We start from the raw sequence: 15765 nt of genomic DNA on the forward strand, positions 1-15765 counted from the left end.
TGCTGGTGCTGGTAGATCCCCATTCCCATTTCAGCCCCATAGGGCTCAATGGGAATGGGGATGCCTGTAGCACCGGCACCGTGCCGGTGCTACAGGCATGCTGTGCTTGCAGGTGCCTTTCATTCCCCCTGGGCAGACCTGGCAGAATGAAAGGCACCCCCGGCATAAATCGGAGTTTGCCGGTCCAGTAACAATGGTACCGGCAAGCATACTGGAACCATTGTACCGGACCGGCAACCTCGTAGCCCAATGTGTTTCAAAGTGCTTCAAGGCAAGGGAGGGAACAAGGGAAAGTACAATGACATTTCTACAGGCCATGAAAAGTAAGGATGTGAAATTAACCATTGTACTCGGCCTGACGACATTTCAAATAGTGCACAAGCTAAGATGTATATAAGGAAGGAAGGGGGATAGTGGGAAGGAAGTGAAAACAGACAGGTGACTACTGTACTAGGCCTGACAACATTTCTGGTAGAGTCAGAGAAAAACAAAAGGTTAAGGGAGAGGGGTGCAGAAAGGGAGGGGAGGAACAAAACCAAGTGACTATCGTACTAGGCCAGATGACATTTCAGATAGTGCTGGGAGGGGGGGGTAAGGGGAGAGGGGAGGGAGGAGACAGACGAGGTTGCTATCATGCTATTTCCAGGGACAATTCTGATAGAGTAAGTGCATAGAAGAAAGTAAGGGGAGGATGTGAGGAGATAGGAAAAGGCAGAAAGGGAGAGAAGGAGATAACAGAGAGTAAGCTGTCAAAAAGAGTGGAGAAGCAAGAGGGGAGAGTGAATACAATTGCAGAAGTCAGTAGTAGCACATAATGTTGTAAGCCAGGATATAACATGAAGATGGGAACAGCATGATTCAGGGCCACCATAGTGCAAGATGCAAAGGAAGTCCAGCATGAGAGTTGCGAAGGATGATGCCCCGTGAATCAATGAAGTCCATAAAAGTCAAATCCAGCATTGGCCACAAGACGGTGATGGTGAAGCCAGAATGTATCAGGACAGACTCCTGCAGAAGTAGGCTGGAGGGGGCGCAGGAGGGGAGGGGCAGCAGGGTAGAAGTATCAAGCAAAACAGGCAACACCTGTGTGCGAGAAGGGTGGGGGGCACAAGGGAACATCACAGGGGGACCAGAGGGGTTGGGGATGGCCTGTGGGGACAGAGGAGGTTAAACACATGTTGGTGCATGCTTACCTGCTGTCTGAGCAAGGGGTTGGGCCTTGGGTCCTCCTGGTCCAAACAGGAATCACCTTTTTCTTCATCAGCCCTTGGCTTCGGGCACCCGGGTGATAGATGCCCTTGATCTAAGAGTTAAGAGCAGGAAGGAAGAGGCAGGTCGAAGAAGGTGGGTTGTACTTAGGCCAGGTGACCTAGATCCACTTGCGCCTGCTCCCCATCTGCAAAAGAAAAGAGGCTGGAGGGCTACTTAAGTAGGCAAAAAGAGCAACAACCAGGAAGGCACCAGGTGGGTGGTGCTTGCTAGTGGGGAAAAAGAGAGGCAACCTAGAAGACACCAAGTGGGCGTGACTTAGGCCAGGTGACCTAGATCCACTTGCACCTGCTCCCCATCTGCAAAGGAAAAGAGGCTGGTGGGCTCCTTAAGTAGGGAAAAAGAGTGGCAACCAGCCAGACACCAGGTGGGCGGGGCTTGCTAAGTGTGGAAAAAGAGCGGCAACCTGGAAGGTGCCAGGTGGGTAAGGCTTAGGCAAGGTGGCCTAGATCCACTTGTACCTGCTCCCCATCTGCAAAGGAAAAGAGGCAGTAGGACTCCTTAAGTACGGAAAAAGAGTGGCAACCAGGAAGGAACCAGGTGGGCGGGGCTTGCTAAGTGGGGAAAAAGAGCGGCAACCTGGAAGCTGCCAGGTGGGCGGGGCTTCTCCTTGCCATGTACAGTCACACACAGGCCTGCCTCTAGCATGCCACAGAATCAGCCACTGCTTCTGTCTGTTGCAAGGGTGTGGGTGTGGCTTTACTAAGTAGGTTGATCAGAGGTCAACTGACACTCCATAGCCAATCCAAACAAAAGACAAATCTCAGATAAAAGTCTCCATCTTCAGACGGCTTGAAGCAAGACCATAATGTACACGAAAAGGTAAATAAAAGAACAGAGATGGAAGACCTGTATGTGTGTGTGTGTGTGTGTCTGTGTGTGTTTTGTTAATGTGTCTGCTGTGTTGTCCATGTCTCAGTTTGCATGCAGGAAGGTGTGTGTACACCTAAGTGCATTTATGTTTGATTGGGTATTTTGTTGAGTGTCTGCATGTGTTTGACTGTATGTGTTTAGGTGTGTGTGCCCCTAATTGGATTCATTTTCTATAGGTTGCCTGACCAGAGATGTGATATTAACCTACATCAGGTGAGAGTTGCTCACTGTTATATTTGAAAAATCAAAACCGAAAGTACCACTGTTGAAAGAACATGTTGAGATGTCTGTGTGACAATTCTAAATCACGGCGTGGAAGGTTGAATAACTCAAAGGCTAGTGTAAAAACGAATGTTCTTTTAGATATACACCTGCCTACGCAGTGGCATGCAGCCACAGTCAGTGCTTTTATATCTAGGTAAAATGAGTCATTAAAAATACATCACCTTTGTCAATCGGGATGCCTGAATAAATGTTTCTCTTTTCCTTCTTGGCAACTGGAAATGCTAATATGGATGCTTGAGTACTTCCTAGAAAATTGACATATTTTAACAATTCCAATTACAAGGAAGTTGGCAATTTATCAGTTTTCCTTCAACAAAGTCAAGTAACTATGGGCCTCATTCCGAGATTGGAGGTAGTCATGGCGCTATTTGCGCCATGACTGCCTCCCACAATGGGTCCGGCACCGGTATGGTTAAATGGGGACTTACCAGTGTAGTCCGACCTTTGCGGGACCGGAAAGTCCCCATTGAAAAAGCCATTCCCCATTCCCATTTGAGCCCTCATAGGGCTCAATGGGAATGGGGAGGGCGCAAATAACGGGCTCGTGAATTGCGGTACCGTTATTAGCTCTGAAGTCCCTTAACGGGTCCTGTCCATAACGCCTGGACAGACCAGGCGTTAAAGGAGGGACCCGCTAAGGGAACTCGTAGTAGGGCGGTAAGGGATTACCGGCACCGGTCTCCTTACCGGTGCCCGGTATTCCTTACCGCCCTACTCGTAATGAGGCAGTCTGAGTCTGAAATAGCAAAGGAGATCAGATTTAGATGAAAGGAAGCAAGAAACATCGAGTGATAGAGATGGTGAGAGAAAGTAGAAAGGAGTGGAAGGCTTGTCAAATAATTTGATTTGCTTGGATAGCGTGTTTTGACTCAATCAACCCACTGGGAAGGAACAAAAGAGGCGAGAAGAGGGGTTGCTAGAAATGAACTGAAGGGAAAAGGAGAAAAGAAAGAAGAGAGTAAGATGAATCATTGCGCTATATGTTATGTTATCGTCACTTGCAGCATGCAAATTCACCCGAAGTTATCTTAGCGCAAGGATTTCCAAGGTAGAAGGCCTGCATAATGTACTAAAAATGAAGCATTTTCAGAGTCCGCCTAAATTGAAGGTGGTTCTCCTTTCCTCTCAACTCAGATGGTAAACTATTCCAATGCTTTGCAGCAGCAAAGGAAAAGTCCCATCCTCCTACTTGTGAAAGTCACATTTTAGGAATCACCACCAGATTGGCTTTGCCCGAAAGGAGCAATTGATCTGGGATGATGGGCTGACATTTTTAATGTATTTATTCGGCTCCCTGCCCATAAAAGGTCAGATGAACCAACCACAAGGACTAAAACTTGAATCTTTGGCCCACAGGGAGCCAATACAAAGCCTGAAGCACTGGACTGATATGTGCTCCATAAGGGTAATTGGTAGCCGCCCGAGCTGCCAGATTTTACAGCAGTTGGAGGCAATGGATAGAGCCAGCTGGTTGCGCCAGATAAAGGTCATTACCGTAGTCAATACAACTACTGATAAGCGATGCTACTACAAGCAGGCGCCGATTTTTGCATAGCACACTCACCTGCGGGATCATAGTGAAGAGGAGAGGAGTACTCCCAGATTTCTAACAACCGTCACCGGAATAGGAAGATCACCGAACATGGGGGGCCAAAAAGAAGATGTTGACATCCCAGAACCAGACGAGGAACCTACCACCAGGATTTCCGTCTTGTCCCCATTCAATTTAAGCCAGTTTGTACTGATCCCCTCCCCCACCACTGACAAACACCCCTGCAGCCTCGATGACACCTCAGCCTGGTCTAGGTCTAATCGGACCAGAATCTGGGTGCCATCAGCATATGAGTAGCATCGGAAGCCATGACACTCTTAGTGCCATGCCACGGCCGGAACCCCAACTGAAAGGAGTAGAAAAATATCTGCTTTTCCAGGAAAGCAGACAAAAGAGGGGACATCTGGGATTCAAGGAGTTTCATAAAGAAAGGAAGAAGTGAAATAGGATGATAGTTAGCCAACACCAAGGAATCCAATGATGGTTTCTTCAGGAGAGTAATAACAGTAGCCTGCCTATATTCCATTGGAATAGAGCCAGCCTGACAGGACAGATTCACAGCATCAGGACCCAGGAGATTATTGTGGTCATAGTAGCTTTCAGTGTGACCAACGGAATTGGGTCCGAAGGGGCAGCAAATTTAAGTCACAGAACTGCCTGTTTAACCTCATCCACCGAAAACTCGGGAAATGTGGCCTACACCCTTAAAGGAGAATCAGTGGACAGCAGAGCAGGGATAGCAGTCCCACCCCCATTCAAGATAGAAATAGTTTCCTGAATATCTACCACCTTAGAAACAAAGAAATCTGACAGGGAGTCACATACTGTCTGGGTAGGCTGAACCCCTGGTGAGGAGTGAATGGTGGGGGAAAAGGATTTCACCGCAGAGAACAGTTCTTTAGATTGGTTAAGGGCTTGTTCGAATTTCTAAGTAAAAAACCTTTGTTTAGCCACCCGAATATCTTTATGGTATTGCAAAAGCGCCATTTGCGTCCAGCCTGCTTAACCTAAAGGCATTCAGTTGGTCCGAAAACCATGGCTCAGAGCACACCTGCATGCCTGCATACATAGGAGAGGGTCTAATGAATCAGCTACCTTACTAAATATAAGCGAAAGCGAGGACAGATTAGCCCCAGAAGAACTCCTGCATTTTTCCAAAATCAAAGATTATAAGTTTTGTCACATAAGTTCCTAGTAGGGCGTGTTGCCCTTACCAAAGAACCCTAAGGCGGGAAAGAAGAGGCCATGATAGTAAATGAGGTAAAAGAGAGGTATATAATAATTGTTTTTATATAACGCGCTCAATAACAAAGAGGTTTCTACAGGCTGACCAGGTATTTGAACCTGTGTTGCTCTGCGTCATCTTGCTTCTAATATGAGCGCATTGAAGAGACCGGGATGGAACTGGGAAAGTTGTGACCTATGGAAAGGCAGCAAACATGATATTATGTCGTGTGAACTGCTTGTAGAGTATTAATTATTTTTGGCCATCCCAGAACACTGATAGTAGAAGGGAAGAGGGGATATGTGTGAGGAGCAGCAACCAGCAAAGCAGGCAGAGGTCAAAAGAGAAAAGGAAAGAGGAAACTGGATGTTAGGACTTGATAGTTGCTTCAAAAAGCGAGATGTCACACTGGCACACACGAACACACATATATTTATTTGGGTGCCTGAAAAAAGTGTACCATAGCCTCAAAAGACACGAAGTATGTCAGTTAAGATACTTTGCAACTCTGTCTGCCCCAATGTTTAGTTACCCTATGAAGGGATGTGAGTTGCTTGCAGTAGATTTTTAAAAAAAAAAGTGTTTTATTGTTGTATGGTTATAAAATAACTTTTAACAGATCACAATGTCATCAAAAACAATAACGTAATTCATCGTATACCCATATTAAAATCACTATTTAAAACTTACAAAGAATCATTTCATAAAAAATTACGTTCATATACAATCAGTAAGGAAATTGACAATTAACCTAAAAGAAAAAATATACTACACCGATAGCCAGCAATATATCCAAAGTGCCTTGTGCTTCCAATTATGACAAGTTAAAAACAATTATCAACTCATAAATTGTTGAAGTGCAATATAGCAAAACTGAACATATTTAGATATGTCAAAAATGTATCTCAATCGGGCAAACAGTCCAGTGACAGAGAGTCTAAATAGTTTGTCACTGCAGTGGTAGTGGCATTGGTTCTTCCTGCAAGATCAACTCACAATCAAATAGGGCAAACAGTGCAGCATATTTGCTAAAAAAAAAAAAAGACATCTTTTAGTGCTCAGAGCAGGACAAGCTGTAATAGTATGCCGCAGAGTTTCAATTTCATTCTTGTCTTGGCAAAATCTACAAAAACTAAGTTTTGGAGAAAGTTGACCATAATGCAGTAAAATCTCCCTAGTCAATAAAAGATTCCAACTGAAACATATATATTTGGCTCTGATTCTAATGTGGGCTAGAGAGTTAAAAATGGAGCAAGAATCCCAGCTTTCTAATGATCTCTAATTAGATGACTTAATGATTTATATAAATGCATTTTGTCTATTGTGAGTGTCCAATCATAACGAAATAGCAACATTTTGACCTCAACCGGATTGGCTACCAATTCATACTCTGACGATCCAATTAGCTCCAATAAACTGCTACAGCAAGTAAAGAAAGCTACCATGAAACGGTCCCCTTTCTTAGTCAGGATAACTCTTAAGTCAACAAATAGGGTAGCCTTTGGTGGGTCCAGTATCTTATAATAAAAATTTAGGTACTTCCAAATGGCCCTAGCTTTGAGAGAAAAATAGCACAATTCATACCTAATCAGGTAAAGCGGCACACTATTGGGATTTTGTAATCGTTTTTCCCATATTAAAGATTATTTTGTTTGTTTAATAATTTTTCTTAAGATTTAAGAAGGTAAAGACAGTATGTAGATCAATATACTTAAGTCTCTTCATGAAATATTATACAAGTATATAAACACACAATTGTTATGGAGGCGATAAGGCTAGTTAAGCAATATAACTTTAACTGCCACTTACTCATTGTAATGAGGCTCAACTAACAAAGAATGATAAGAAAAAAGAAAAACGAATGATCTATTAAGATTTTGATAATATTGAGTGAACATACCAGGGGTAGACATACACATAATGAACAGGATATTTCAAGGAAAAAGGAATGGGGAAGCTTTCAGTTAAGATATACAGGTACAGATGATGTGTAGAAAGATAAGGTCATCCTTTCAACAAAAAAAACATTGAATACGTTTGAGATTCATGAACCGTGAGTAGACATATTTTGAAAGCTAAGATAGTTTGTAAAATATATCCATTTAGCATCATGTTTGAATATTGCTTTGAGGTGCAGTGCCATACAGTGTTCATGTCTGTGTATGTGACATATGTTGTTGCACCAGCTTTTGACTGATATGTTTTTGGAGTTCTTCCAATTGGTAGTGATGAGTTTAATAGCAATAGCAATGAACATATCATAGAGTAGAAGGGAAGGGTGAGCTCTCTCCTTGCTGTGGGCTATGCTGCCCAACAACACATTTGTGAATGATAGGGGCAGGTTGAGGTTAAAAATAGTGTTAAGATGCAACCAAACATCCTGTCCGAATTCATGAACAAAAGGGCATTCAAAAAACATATTAATGTAGGACCCACTCATATATCCACAGGTCCAACAATTCCCCTCTGTGCCATATTTAGTTTTGAGAAAATCGCATTGGGGTCACAAAGGCTCTTTGCAGAAAGGAAAATAGGTTTTGTGCGATATTAGCCAATGTGGAGATACATTTAACCCTGGACCAAAGTAGTTCCCTGGTTCTACATGATCCACTTCCCATTGAAATTGGACTGACCATCTGTCGGTGGGAGTGTCATTAATGCCTAATAATTTGCAAAAATGGGCGGTTTTGACAATAGGAGTTTTGGTCATGAATAAGATTCTTGCAGGGTTGGGAACAAGCTTATTTTTAGTAAAATGGCCATAGCTGTCAAGGCAGACATTAAATAATTTGTTGTAAAAATTGAAATCTGATGAGGGAAGGGAAAAGCTTGTTCTAATATCTTGGAAGGATTTTCAACCCGTAGTATGACATATTTGATGTATAAATCTGATACCCTTACTAAGCCAGGTTTTCCTATATAGCGGCCTAACATTAAATGTAATAGACCTGTTGTACCAAAGAAACAGTGAAAACTTAAGAACTATAGATCCAATCGATGGGAAGAGGATGGTTCAAAGGGCACACATGGAAGCTTTAATAATGCTAGTAAATTTAGAGGAAATAGACCCAAACACATACACCAAATCATAAATGTTGATGGGAGCTACCAATTCTTTTTCAAGAATGAACCAATTAGGGAGATCATCTAGATCTGAGGAGGTGAGCCAGATGCATGTTTTTTTTTAAGTAAGACAGAATTATGATAGCGTTTGAAGTCAGGAAATTTGACACAAATATGTTCAAAGGCGGCTTTAAGTTTACGGATGCCGATTCTTCTATTCTTGCCTATTCCCCACAACATATTTAGCAAGATAGAGTTAATGGCAGCAAAGAAAGTTGAAGAGAGTGGGATAGGAAGCATTTGTAAGCATTTGTAAGCAAAAAAGAATAATGGGTGGAAGCATCTTTTTAATGGTTTTTAGACATCCCCACTAAGATAGATATAAAGGAGACCAAAGAGGGGTGAGTTCTTCGAGTCTGTTAGGGTAAGGAGAGATTCAGAGTTAAGTTTTATAGTGTTACGAGTGGAGGAGGTATAAAGAAGACCAAGATATTTAAGTGAGCCTTCACACCACTTAAAGCCAAATGCATCTACATCGTGTTTGAGGCAGAATGAGTTTAAGGGTAACATTTCTGACTTGCCTTTATTTAATTATTAACTGCACACTAAGGAGAAATCATGCAATACAGAATAAACATGGAATATGGTCTTTTTTCTTTTAGGAGAATGAGGATATCATCTGCATATGCCACAATTTTGAACTTTTGTTTGCCACAGGTTACACCTGCAATATGCACATTGTTTCTAATGCGTTGTAGCAAGGGTTCAAGAGACATATAGAATGGGTGATAGAGGACGGCCTTGTCGTGTGCCCCTTTTAAGGGGAAAGTCGGCAGAAGATTGACCATTAATAAAATGTGAAGATTTTCGATTAGAATATAAATGTTTGACTAAAGAAAAAAATCCTCCACCACAACCATCATCATAAAGAATGAAACAGGAAATCCCAGTTAACCCGATCAGATGCTTTTTCGGCATCAAGCACTGTGGTTACATAAACTTGTTTATCTCTTTTCTTTGTTTGCAATACGGTGGATAGCATCAAGTATAAGTCTTGCATTTGATGAGATGTTTTTGCATTTGACATAACCAACCAGGTCTGATTAATTAGTTTGGGAAGGAAAGATTTGATTCTATTTGCAAGTATTCGAGCAAATATCTTACATTCAACATTTATTAAAGAGATGGGTCTGTAGTTTTTAGGGAGGTCTGAGTCTTTTAGTGTCTTTGGAAAGAGGATTAATAGAGCATCTACAAATGACCAAGAGGAAGAACTTCTATTCCTGAAGTAGGTGAAAAGCGCTTTAAGTTTCAGGGATAAAGAGTTGAAAAGGTGATGAAAAGATTCAGCAGATAAACCATCCAGGCCTGGAGCTTTGCCTGTTTTCAGATCTCTAATTGCCTGAGTAATTTCTTGGGTCGAAATCTGACTGTCTAGGCTGCTGAGATGTACGTTGGAATAGGATTCTCTGCTAATATTCTGAAAGAAAGAATGTAAATTGTCCGGCGTGATAGTGGTTTCTGGAGAGTATAAGTTAGAGTAAAAAGCTTTAAATACTTCTAAAAACTCATTAGATTTATGACATTGGTACCTGTGGCATTTTTGATATGTGAAATAAAAGTCTTCTCCTTGCAGGATTTAAGATAGGAAGCAAGAGCTCTCCCTGCTTTATTCAAAGTTTGGTATATCTTGGATTTAAACCTTAGGATGGTACTAGATGCTTGTTCAGTTCGTTTTTTGTTGATTGGGATACGTAATGAAAAGACACTCTGAGTTTTAATCGAGAAGGGGACCGATAACACATCTTCTCAGCTTTAGTAAGATCGAGAAAAAATGTATAGAGTTCCTTTTTATGTTCTTTCTTCTTCCAACTAACATACTGGATAATGTGTCCTCTTGATGCTGCCTTAAATGCGTCCCAGTTGTTAACCTGTGGGATGTATTGACCCACTTTTGCTCGGCGATACTGCAACACTCTGTTATGATGGTGCCAGAAATAGCAAAATGTAAGCAAAACCCTGGTGCGCACCAAAACCCCTGAACATCTCACTTTTCAATGCACAAAAAGATGGCTGCCCTATCCGCCACGCATGTTGTCGGTGGTGGAACAGAGCTCACTACTGAAATGTGTCACTGGGCTCCACAACAATTGAAAGTGGAGTGCAGAAGGAAAATACAGTGCTTTGCTAAATGAAACTCCAAATCTTGCTTTAAAATGACCTTTTCTTTGCTGTTGAAACTTCAAAATGCTGGTACAGAACACCTTCAAATATTCAAAATTATTGCTGGGTGCTACAATTCATTTAGATTAAGAAACCATTGTGAACTTACAAGTTCCTGAAAAGCTGAGAGCATGAAGAGATTTCCACAGCAAAAGCAGCCTTTCTGCGGATCTGTCAAAAATCACTGTGCAGCAGAGGGCTGCTGGGATGACAGCTGTCAGTGGCCTGCCTGATTAAACTTTAACATGTATAAACTGAAAATCAAATGTTTGCAATCAAAGAGGCCTGTTACTGATAGTAACCCATATTGTAATTGTTTTGATCCCATGGTTTAAAATTTAGAATGAGAATTCTAGCTGTACTTGATACAACAAGTTTGTTTTGTGCTAAGGAAAAGGCCACAGAATTTAACAATTCATTTACACCTGGCTGAAGCTGCAGAACTTGAATAACAGGTTTTTCTCACAGAAGGAAGCTCTTTCCCCCCAGCAGGAAATCACACAGAGGCGTTAATAACAGGGTAGAAAAGAACCTGGTCTACAGAGGCAAAAGGGACAATGACAAGCTGAAACTTAGGAAATTCGAACTGTGAAGACTGTCGCAAATGGCCTTTGCAAGGAACAAACATGGGGTTTGGCTCCTGGGCTTCCAGGTCGAGACCAAGGGGTGGAGTCAAGCGACCATTTGTTGCTTCAGAAGGACAAAGAACATATTTTAAAAAAGACTGATAACTTACTATTTAAAATTGTGAAAAATATAAAAATAACCGAGTTGTTAATGTAATTTCTGGATGTATGGGTGAAGAGGTGCCAGAACTATGAGACATGTTCTGGACAGCAATGGCAAGAAATGTGATTTTACACAAAATGTATTTCCGCTAGAATTGTGAAACTTTACACACTTATTCCCATGTTAAACAATGTCCACTTAAAAATTGGACATTGTGTTCATAGTCAAAAAGGGCAAAATTCTGTGAAAAGCGGAGACAAGATCCCACAGCTACAGGGTTTTGAGGAATAGCTGCTATGTAAAATTTGTAATCTGTATGTGTGATTTTTATAGAGGTTGCACATGTGGAAATATGTATTTTGGCAATAGTAGATTTTGCGTTCCAGGGGCTAGGGGTGGATTCTCAGCCTCATAAAATCGCACCATAAGGATGAAACTATGTTTCTTTCCTCCTATCAAGGCAGAGAGTAGACTCTGACCCAATCACCTTTCAAAGGGGAAAGTTTATGCTAAACCGGCCCATACACCCCTGTATGATGTCATTTCAGACCATAACTAGAGACAGCTCACAGACAGATTCAATCACTATCCTGATGCTGGTGGAGCACCCTGCTGCTGAACTCTACATCTTCCTTGCTCCAGACTCCAGAAACTGGGCAAAGAAAAATCCCATTTCATAGCTGAACCATTCTTAGCTAGGCTCAAATTCCGGAACAGAACCCCACAGGCCTAAGGGGAAGCATTATAATACAGCCGGGCTGTGCTGTTACTGCTTGCCTGCTGAAAATAAATATCCTCAGAACCAAGAAGGGCAGATCCGATCCAGTCCTGTGCCGGGCTGTGACCAGAGCGCATGCTGATCCAAACCAGTCCTGTGCCGTGCTGTGACCAGAGCACCTTGCTGACCCTGCCCAGTCCGATGTGCCCAGCCGTCTTTCCTAACCAGATCCAATTCCCTGACCAGAATTGACGGTCCCATTTAAAAACGTATCCAGTGAGTATAAATACAAAGAATTGTGTCACTAGCATATGTACTTTGCATAGTCTCAGCCCTATCTTAGACCCATCATATCTTGTGTTCAGAACCTGTATTGTTAGGAGTATCTTTGCATTGTCTGAAACCTCTATCCAAACACATCCTATCTTTCTCCAGAACTAGTATTGTTAAACCTATCTCTGCGCTGATCCTTTTCTCATCTGAAGAAGGCGAGTTTCCTTAGCAGGCAGTCACCCTGATCAAGTGACTGTGTTCCTGTGTGGTATTCATTTTGTTCATAGTCATCCCATAGTGTAAGCAACCCATTTGTCATTTTTAAAGTGCTCCTGTTTTCCATTCTTGCGCCTATCTCGAAAAAACAACCTCTACTAAAACGTCTGTAACTCCCTCTGTTTTTGTGATAGAAACAAAATTTCAACTCCTGCTTGTAGCTAACATCCACAGCTTTCTGTCACATTCCAAATCAATGTGGTTTGCGCAGTGAAAAGTTTGCCGTGAATTTTCGTTTTGGGAAATTTTCACATGTGTAAAACAGCTATTAATTGCTTCCGACTTGAATTTTAAGATTTCAAATGTTTTCTTGGTATTAACTCATTGATTGTGTTTGTGTGCAACTATTCAAAGTGGCTCCCATAAGAATGTGTAACAATTTCAGCAATTTTGATCATATTTGGTGTTTTGGCCCAGTCCGTTCTAAAGATAATCTGAAAAGCCATTCTGACAGCTTGACAGTGAATTCCGTTTTCTCTTGTGTTTGCTGGGGGGAAGTGGGATTGATATTCTATTTGATTTCTGCAATTCCTGAAAACCTGTTCTCTCCTCCTATCTCTTTACATTACCTATTGAGGGTTGCAGGGTGTGCAGGGGAAACCTCTAACCACTGTGCTATGATCTGAACCCACACAAAAGTAATATTTTCTGTGCTGAATTGTTTTGCTCACTACTTGCTCCTCGTGTATTATGTAAGTGATTTCAATCCGGCACTTCACCTAAGTCAATGCCTAGCGTGTAATGCACAACTGAAATCCTTATTTATTTATTTGTGTATAAAAGTTATTTTATTCTGAACGATCTACCACTTATATCACGCCCCTCTCTTGGAACCCCCCACCCAGTCATACTGAACCAGGAATCAGGCTGGTTTGCAAAGTTAAAATATTTATTTATATATTCACAATATAATCACACTGTTCGTAATGGGGATACAATAATCACCAATGGGGTGAGGTAACACTAAGCAATCTCTTTAATCACAAGGAGTAATAATGTGGGTGTGTGTTCAAATCAAATGTCAATGTGGTTACTCTTTCCCCCTGCGCACCCCTCAACCCCCCAATATGCTATGTAGAGAGATTGGAGGAGAGAGAACATGTTTCAGGAATACAGAATTCAAATACAATGTCAATCCCTATTTCCCCCAGCAAACACAAGAGAGAAACAGAATTGATTGGCAAACTGTCAAAATGGTTTTAAAGTTGGCTTTGAATGGAATAGGTAAAACACTAAATATGGTTTAAATGACTAAAATTGTTTAAATTCTAATGGGAGCCACTTTATCTGATCAGACAAACACTAGCAATGATTTGATAGCAAGAAGCAATCCGAAAATTGAAAATTGGGGTCGGGTGCAATTAAAAGTGTAAGATTTTGCCAAAACAAAAATTCACGGCAAACTTTTCCACACACTGTAATCACGGGAGAACTATATGGATTTGGTTTTTGGTTCTATGGAAAGCTGTGGATGTTAGCTACAAGCAGACATTTAAATGTTGTTTCTAGCATAACATTTGAAGAAGTTATGGACGTTTCCGTGGAGGTCGTTTTTTTCAAATATGCACCAAAATGAGAAAACAGGGATGCGCTTTCAAAAGACAAAAAGGATTTATTTACACTAGGGGGTGACTATGAAGAAGCAAATACCCCACGGGGGAACAGCCACTAGACCAGGGCGCCTCTGGATCAAGTTTTTGTCTGCCGAGGAGCTTGCCTTCTTCAGATGAAATATATCAGCGCAAAGATATGTTTAACAATACTATTATAGACGGAAGATAGTAGGAATAAGATAAAGAGTTCAGGCAATTCAAAAAATATTTCTAATCATGAAGTTATGAAGACAAGATAGGATGGATTTGGATAGGGATTGCTACGGACAGTACATAGGCTAGTGACAGTCCTATACTATGGATACTCACTTATGGGTTTGAAACGGAATGTCAGGGATTCTGGTCAGAAATTCTGGTTTGCACACAGGACTGGGCAGCAAGGCGCTCTGGACTGCACGGCACAGCATTACTGGACAGGGTCTACAATGGCTCTCTTGTCACAGCACAGCACAGCACAACTGGATGGGATCTCTTGTTTCTATTAAGGATTCTTTTAGCAGGAAAGCAGTTACAGCACAGCCTGGCTGTTTCTTTTGTTCCCCTTAGAGGTCTGGGGGGAGTTCTGGTTTCTGGAATTTTAAGGCCTAGCTGAGAATGGTTCAGCTATAGAGTGGGCCTTTCTGCATTGCCTAGTTTCTAGAGTCTGGAGCAAGGAAGATGTCTGGTCCTCTCGCAGGGTGCTCCGCCAGCAATCGGTTAGTGGGTGAATTTGTGTGTCTTCTCTAAGCCCTCAGCTTTCTCTTTTTATGCATTTGGTAAAGGGGTGTGTATGCTGGATTATCCTAAGCACGCCCCCTAGGCTGGCTATAGGCTAGAGTCTCCCCTCTCCCTTGATTGGAGGAGAAAACAGGGTGTCACCATGATGATGTGGGTTTATGAGCCAGAGAATCCTCTCCTTGCCTTTTGAACCTAAAATCTACTTTTAATACTATACATGTTTACATGTGTGCAATCTTAATAACAATAACATATCTGGATCACATATTTTGTGTGGCAAGTGCTCTTTCAAGCCCCGTCATTGTAGGATCTTGTGTCGGCTTTTGACAGAATTCTGCCCTTTTTGTCCGGAACCCAATATCTAGTTTATCCAAAAATGTGTACAACTGTGCGCGTTGTCTCTGGGCATAAGCATGTGAAGTTTCATGCTTTTGACATAATTACATTTGGTATAAAACCACAATTTCTACAGTTACTTCCCAGAACATAGCACAGAGTTCTGGCTCCTCTTAAAATGTGCAGCCAAAAATTAGGTTCAGAAGTCTGGGGTTTACCTATTTTTTACAATTGTACACAGTAAATTATCAGTCTTTTTAGAAATATGTTTTTTGTCCATTATGAATCAACAAAAGGTTGTCTGTCCCCGCCTCCTTCTCCTTCTTGCAGCTCAGAAGCAATCTCCGCCCCCTTCCTTCTGGCAGAGGCCATTTACGATCCTTCCTGATTAGCATCTCCTTGCCTTGGAGGAAGTCCATTGTGCTCTTCCCACAGCAGCCCAAGTTCTCCACCCCTCTTAATCATCACCTGGGTGTGAGTTCCTGGTCTAGAGAGCAGAAGGGAGGTGCCTAGCCCCTATGGGGGAAGTTGTTCTACTGGTTTTGGCTTGGAGTAAGGCTTAATTCAAATGTCATTTTGTTACATTTTTCTTTGTTTAAATAAACTTGTAATT

This window comes from Ambystoma mexicanum, chromosome 11, assembly GCF_040938575.1.
Source record: "Ambystoma mexicanum isolate Mex_15411 chromosome 11, UKY_AmexF1_1, whole genome shotgun sequence".
Lineage (NCBI taxonomy): Eukaryota > Metazoa > Chordata > Amphibia > Caudata > Ambystomatidae > Ambystoma > Ambystoma mexicanum.